The 7,996-nt window shown below is 38.1% G+C and overlaps 1 long non-coding RNA gene across 1 annotated transcript in view; it reads right to left on the reverse strand.

Moving 5' to 3' along the window:
* The window catches only part of LOC118020678, a 19,634-nt gene extending 16,224 nt beyond the window's left edge, over positions 1-3,410 (reverse strand). The window contains exon 1 of the long non-coding RNA XR_004681981.1: positions 3,101-3,410. This is a non-coding gene — a long non-coding RNA (uncharacterized LOC118020678). The remainder of the gene's footprint in view (positions 1-3,100) is intronic.
* Positions 3,411-7,996: the final 4,586 nt, after the last annotated feature.

A 7,996-nucleotide genomic window follows, 5' to 3' on the forward strand; every position in this document is an offset into this window, starting at 1 on the left:
TCTCTCTCTCTCTCTCTCTCTCTCTCTCTCTCTCTCTCTCTCTCTCTTTCTTTCTTTCTTTCTTTCTTTCTTTCTTTCTTTCTTTCAAGATTTTACCCATTTACAGAGAGCAGGCACACCCAAGTGGGGGGAGGGGCAGAGGGAGAGAGACTCTCCACCCGACTTCTGTCGTGAGCTTAGAGTCTGACATGAGGCTTGATCTCAAGACCTGAGCTGAAATCAACAGTCAGATGGTTAACCAACTGAGCCACCCAGGGACCCCTTGCTTCCCTTTCTTTCAAAGGATCTTTAACATCCTTTTAAAAATATATTCTCTGCTTTTTTTTTTTTTTTAATGGTTGTCATAGTTTTAGAGTCTATCTTACTACAAGCACCTGGTTATCCCAACAGCCCCCTGCCCCCAGCACACTGTATGAATGTGGAGGAGCTTCTGTGATTTCCTAGGGAAAGGTATAGGTTGGAAGGGATGCCATTTGACCCTACTGGCTGTTGTAAAGATTGCCTGATAATTATAAATATCACCAGAACTAAATTGCACAAGGGTGAGAGAGACCAGCACAGTCCCTCTGGCCCTTGCCTCCTTTGTATAAACTAGTTACAGCAAGTCTGTGCCCAAAGTTAGCAAAGTACAGCCAGGTTCAGACCAGAGCTAGGACGTCAGAATCAGACTAGTAAGGGCAAACACAGTGGAGGAGACAGAATTTACAAAGACGGGAGGGGGGGCGCATGGTAATTATACACGAGGAAACCCACACACATACTCCTTCCCTGGCTGTTCTTAAATTGCCTCCCCTTTTGAGAAGCAACTAGAAGAAATTATGGCCATATTCACTGTAGGTAAAGACCCTGAAAAGCAAAATTATTTTACTTCAAGTGGGTCCTAGTTGATAAGTTGTCAATATCAACTTTGAAAAAAATAAGCCACACGAACTTGTCATCACCTTTTGAAATTTACAGAAAGAAAATCACAATTTGGACTATCAAGGGGGAATCATGAAAACACACACACACACACATACACACACACACGTAGGCATGTACAATTTACGGTCCTAATTATGCCTTTGCCAACTATGGAAATATAAATTAAGTAACCAGTTTGTTAGCTTGAGATTCTTCCTCTGCATAGAACACCTACTTCACAAAATTAACGTATTCATCATTTAATGTGCAGAAAAATTTTTCCTGCGTTTCCATGGAAAACTGTGTATCTTTTATAATATACTCCTTGGGTTATCATGTTCTAGCCCTTTTACTTTTCTTTGAGCTGATTTGGAGCTCTTTGTAAGTTGTAGGGAACTGAGTGAGAAGTAAATTCTGTCTCACAGGGTAGTGATTTAATTGATTTCCTGCCCGCTGTGGAAAACTATTTTGTCTCCATTTGCAATTCATCTGAACATTCCTTTATTCCATAATAATTTATGCCATTTGGACTTTTCCTTTGAATTAGTAATATATCAAGAACCTCTCACTGTAATCTCTGTTTTCCTCATCCAGTGTGGGCTGGTTGCCCTGAGGCTCCCCGGACAGCCTGTTGTCCTCATATTTCCCTTCCTTGTCATCCTCAAAAATTTGGCCATTTTTCTGGTTTGATTCACTGTTTGCTCTATCCTACATCTGCCTCTTTCCTAATTTGCCCCATCGTTTGTTACAGCATATCCTCCAGTATCTTCCCACGAGTGAGTGCCTGGAAGGTACATATATATGTTTGAGTCCTTGCATTCCTAAAAATGTCTTTTTTTCAATCTCATTCTTGATCAGTAGCTTGGCTAAATACAGAGTTGTTCATCAAATGTCATTTACATTAAGACTTTTTAAGATACTTCTCCAAGGTCTTCTGTCATTCACTATTGTTCTGAGAAGGCTAATACAATTCTGCGTTGCTATCTCTTATAGGTGATCTTTGTGATTTTTCTCTGGAAACTTTATGTTTTCTACTTTATAGCTGTTATTTTGAAATTTCACATTTCATGTGTTTCATGGGGTCTTCTTTCATTTTTTTCTATTGCCTAATTGTGCTAGACACATTCAGCTTGGGGATTTATGTCCCTTGTGTCTAAAAAAAATTGTTTTCTTGATAGTTCATTCTGTTCTGTTTTCTCTGTCTATAATTCTTATTAAGTGGACTATAAACCCCCATGGACTTATCTACTAATTTTCTTTTCTATACTTCTAACTCTTTGTTTTTTGTTTTACTTTTGGTCCTGGGATTTATCTTTCCTTTTATAATGTTATTTCTATCGTAATTTTGTACTCTGATTTTTCCTTTTCACAGCATCCTAATCATATATCTATTGGACAATATAATTTTCACATTTAAAAAGAATAGAGCCTGTATTATCTCTCCTTCCTATGGATTTTTTTGGGGGTGGTGTTTTTTATGGTATCTCTTTTTGATTGCTTTATTCCTTTATTATTGTTTTAGTAAGGTTTGCAGAGGAAGAAAAGTAACATAATATGTGATTATTTAAAAACAATAATAAATTCCTTTCCCCTTTTTATTTTCCAAAATAACAATTTTTGGTTTTCCATTTATACTGGGCTGAAAAGCATTTCCCCAAAATGCTTTTACAACCTGTGAATGGACCTTATTTGGGGATAGGGTCTTTGCAGACGTAATCAACTTAAGGTGAGGTCATACTGGATTAAGGTGGGCCCTAAAGCCAATATATCTGGTGTCCTTTTGAGAGGGAAATTTGGACACAGAGACACACAAGGGAGAAGAGATGCGAAGACAGAGGCAGAGATTAGAGTGACAGGTGTACAAGCCAGGGACCCCCAAGGATTGCTGGCAACCTCTCGGAACTAGACGAGAAAAGGAGGGATTCTTCCCCAGAGCCTTCAGAGAGCATATGGCCCTGCTTGCTAACTCCTTGACTTTGAACTTCTGGCTTACGGTATTGTGAGAGAATAAATTTCTGTTGCTTTAAGTAGCCCAGGTTTTGGTACTTTGTTACAACAGCCCTAAGAAACGAACACATCTTTGCCCGTGAAAAATGAATATAGAATTTAGCAGAAACAGAAGGATTAAGTTGCTTTTTAAAAACTGGTTTCAGATGAGTAACTTTGAATCTTTGTTTTTGAGAAACAGAAAACTCACACAGTTGAGACTCTTGACACCTGTTCTCTGTAGTCATATGATGTTGAGAGAGTTAGCGTTGTGCCTTCCTACCAAGGGCTTTCTCCTGGTCAGGTCAGTCCAGTCACCCGAGGATCCGTGCGTAGAACAAAGTAGTTTTTCCTATGCTGATAAATGAAGATAAAGTTATAGTTTTATGTATTTAGCTAATTTGAAGTATAGATAATGACTGCTTTTCATACATAATTTTAGGGTCTGGGCAATTTGAAACCTTTTCCTGTACAATCAGATTGGCATTTATTTTCCTTTTAAATGTAAGAATATGCTCAACACTGCACATAATTTTATTTAAGTATTTGTGGTTCAAAAGTAGTGAGAGAAAGAAGGAAATGTAGAAACAAAAAAGAGAAGCCAAGGAAGGAATGCATATAGGAAGGGAAGAGTCAACTCGATTAAATGCCACAAACTCCAAGTAAAATCCTGCCTGGGAACTGTTCAGTGAGAGGGAGTTACTGACCTCTTTGGTGCCTTGAGGAGTTGTGTGAGCAGAGGCCAAATTGCAGTAGGCCCTTGATGGAATTAGAGGTGAGGAAATGGAGTGGGGAGTGCTCTACTTCATCAAAAAGTTTGGTTTTGAAAGGAAGGAAAGAGAAGACAGTTATAGGATATTATTTTTAGAACAAGAGACTGGGAGTATTTATGTTCTGAAAGGAAAGAGTCTGAAAAGAAAGAGCAGGTGGAACTGAAGGAATTGAAAACACAGGACAGAGGGAAAGACCGAGATGAGATAGAGGGATGGATGGAGAGTTAGGGTAAGAGAGGGAGGGAGAGAGAGGGAGGGGAGAGACAGAAGAAAGAGAGAGAGAGGAATAGTGAAGGATGGGGCCCTAGTATCCAGACAACAATATATATTAGCATTCATTCTGGACATAAACTCAGCCTCTGAAACTAGAAAGAACACTGATATGCATACATGGATGTTTTCAGGGAGTTAAGTGTGAAGTTAGAAAGCAAAATCATGTGCTAGGTGTCTGTATAGAAAGAAACTAAATGTAATAAGCACACTTATTATTTTACTTCAGAGTCAAAATAGGAAAAAAGGACTAAACAAGTGCTCTAAGACCTGTCTTTAAGGCAGCAGGGGGAGGCGCCTGAGTGGCTCAGTTGGTTGGGCAGCTGCCTTCAGCTCAGGTCACAATCCTGGGGTCCTGGGATTGAGTCCCATGTTGGGCTTCCTGCTCAGCAGGGAGTCTGCTTCTCTCTCTCCCTCTCCCTCTGCCCATTCCCACTGCTCATTCTCTCTCTCTCTCTCTCAAATAAATAAAAATCTTAAAAAAAAAAAAAAAAGGCAGCAGTTGGGGGGCCGGGAGCCATTGAGTGACATGAAGTGTCCTAAACACACAGCTTCTTAGTGGACCATTAACAGAAATTATGGATTTCACACAACCCATCAGTCTTTTATTTTTAGTCCATTTACAAAACGATAAGTGACAGGTACAGACTGTGGTTTCAGATGCCACGAGACTGGTAGATTCTGCCGTTTTATCTCCCAGGGCTCTAAGTGTCCGGCTTCGATTTATAAACTAGAAAGTGCTTCCTCTAAAAGTCATCCACAGAGGATGTGGCTTTCGGAGGCACACTTTTACTTCACTTCCCTAAGGGCTTGCTTTTCGGGGTGTAAGAAAAAGCTGCATGGAAATAGTATTTGACTTTATCTGGTAAGACTGCCTTATCAGGGGCGAAAAAAAAACCCTGATAAATAAGGATACAGCCCCTGTAGATAAACTGAAGTTCCTGACACAAATTTCAAAGTCAGTGAAATATAGATAAGTGACTTACTGAAGTATTTTATGTCAATCTGCTTCTTTAAACAAGAAAGTGCTTTCATCAACTGAGCATATGATTTATTCAATCCTCTCAATGAAATGAACACATTCATAATTGAACATGACACAAATCCTTGCTAAAATGCCAAGACACAGAGTAAGACTCTTGTTTGGAAAAATAGTATCTAGAGGTGGTTGTGAAACACACAAATTCGAAGAAACGTTGTATTTATTTATTTATTTTTGAAGAAACATTTTTAAAGTATTTTAGTAGTGCTGTTGGTATTGGCAACCTTTTTCTCGTTATGTTTGTAAGAGTGTCCCAGACAAACCGGGAGAGCGATGGCACAGGAGTAATTTTGGGATTCAGCTCAGGCATGTAGCTACTTGTCGTTGGTTCCATTTCCAAGTGAAATCACACAGAACTTGGTGGGAGCCAATCTGAACTTGGATGAAAATGATGTCTATTTCTAGCAAATTAATCAGTCCTGCACTTATGGTGAACTACTTTGTGAGCTTTTCTTCCTGCCCATTGGGTTAATGATGAAAGAGAAAAGCTGCATTAAAGGTGGTGCCTGTCTTCTTGATTTTCCCTTTTTCTACCAAGGATTTTTTTTTTGTTTCTGAATGGAGTTCAGTTTTGCAAATTATAGCAAAATGTCAGGTTCAAGAAGACTAAGGCAAGATAAGAAATATAGAATTATGGAAATGATCCTAGCCACACTTCAAAACATTTATTGTACTCATGTAAATGAGACTGCTTTGACTAAAAAAATCAGATTGAAATTGAGGGTTCTGATTACCATAAAAATAGATTAACTGAGCTTTTTAAATGCCCCCTTTCTCAATACAGCAGGGCAATATCAGAGCATTTCAAGGTGCTACTGAGAGGTGGAAGAAGCAGTACGTGTCTGAAAAAACCTGAACACTTCAATCAACAATTAATTGATGATAAAACATTACATTCATGATTTTACATTTTGTACTTTTATACTAGATTTGTTACTTTCTTTTAAAAGGAGGATACAGATTTTTTTTTAAAGATTTTTTTTATTCATTTGAGAGAGAGAGTGAGCAAGCGAGAGAGAGCACAAGCAGGGGGAGAGGCAGAGGGAGAGAGAGAAGCAGACTTCCCACTGAGCTGGGAGTCTGACACGGGGCTTGATCCCAGGACCCAGGATCATGACCTGAGCTGAAGGCAGAAGCTTAACCGACTGAGCCACCCAGGTGCCCCGGATATAGATATTTTTGAAAGTTATGTTACACATAGAACTTTTCTTTTCAATGTATAATAATTATATCACAAGGAAAAGTAAAAACCTTAATAGTAATATGTTAAACAGTTCGTAATGGAACAAGAATACACACGTGGACATTAATAATGCTGTGGTTCTCAAATTCTTGACTGTTTTCTGTGTTTAAAATAATTTCCACAAGCAGGGTATGCAAGCTGAGTGTTGCATTTGCAGCTAAGAAACTTCGATAAGCTATACATTTATCACTTACGCTAATTAACACAATTGCACATACCTAAATACCTATTACTCAGAATGAGTAACTTACTGGTTTGTTGTAATTTTGGTTAATGCTCAGTTTTTAATGCAACAGGCTCATTTCGATGATTCTGCATCCCTGGGCAGTGCTGGGCCCACTGTTTAGGCCCTAAAGACAAATCGTTACATATTACCAAGATTATTTATCACAATTTGCACATATTCTTATTTGTAAGAATTCTCATTATAACACTTGCCAAGTTATTAATAGCTTTGTCTGTCTTCCAGGATCTTGCTACTCAAATGTGTCCCCTGGATCAGCAGTATCCATCTCTCCTGGAAGCTTGTCAGAAGCGTAGAATCTCAGATTCCACCCCAGACTTGCTGAATCATAATTTTTATTTAACAAGATACTCGGGTGATTTGCATGCATACTGAGTTTGAGCAGAAACACCGAAGGGATTAAAAACCTAGTGGGCTAGAAGGTTTAAAGGTCCCAGGTGGTATGGAAAGAAAATAAATTCCAAAGAAATGTAGCCCAAATCATATTCAACTTTACTTTTTATACCTTGGATTTTCTTCAGCATCAATGTATTACAATTGGGTCATTGAGTGGGTCAGTTTAAACAAAGAGGCATGGTTCAGAATTGGGTGGAAATGAGATTTTATTTACATAGTACTCTAGGTTGGAAAGTTTAAAAGAAAATAGAAAAATATATCAAGTGATTATTAGTGATCGATTTTTCTGGTTAATTTCTTCATCATTTAAAATTATAATTTCAATAACATTCAATTTGTCATTGAACTAAATGTAAAAATTCTTAAGTATTCAAGTAATTGAACACTCTGTTCACTCTCTTTGCATGCCTTGAAAAGATTTCCAAATCTAAGGAAGTTGTAAGAGAGTGAAAAGTACACAGAACTTGGTCCTATTTTGACAGTTCACTAAATGTAAAGCTAGAAGCCTTCTTCCTTCATGTATTAAGTTCTCTACAAACGTTTGTTGAATGAATGAATTGATGTTGAATCAGAGACAAAGACTATTCTTCCTAGAATAGACTGTAACAGGAAAAGATATAGGGCAATATCCAAAAGGAAAATACATTCAAAGTGTTTTTGTTAGACTGTTTATAAAACCAGAAAGGCAATTTGTTATTTCAGAATAAGAATTACGTTATCGAGAAGAAAAGATACTCAGGTTTGCTGATCAGCGTATTCTTTTCCTGGGGCAAATATGTGTGGGAAGCAATATTATAATCAGATAGTTATTGTGAGCCAAAGACGTTAGATGGATGATTATAATGGCTAGTGCCAGCAAGCCTGAAAAACTTTTTACCATAAGAATATACTAAACCCACAGAATAGATACGTGATTTTTCTGGGTGCAAGGCAAATCTTCATCTGATCAGTACAAGAGACATTTTATTACAATTTGCCCTTTTGATTTTTTTTTTTTTTTTTTGGTGGGGGGAAGGCTTAGAATGGAAGGAAGAATGGGTTGAGGGAGCCCAATTCAATAAGAGCCTATTGCTCCTGTGTGTGTGTGTATGTGTGTGTCTGGGTGTGTCCCAGGTTAGCTGAAACAGGCCGCATTTGCA

This window comes from Mirounga leonina, unplaced genomic scaffold (genome assembly GCF_011800145.1).
Source record: "Mirounga leonina isolate KUSES-001 unplaced genomic scaffold, KU_Mleo_1.0 Mir_174, whole genome shotgun sequence".
Taxonomy (NCBI): Eukaryota; Metazoa; Chordata; class Mammalia; order Carnivora; family Phocidae; genus Mirounga; species Mirounga leonina.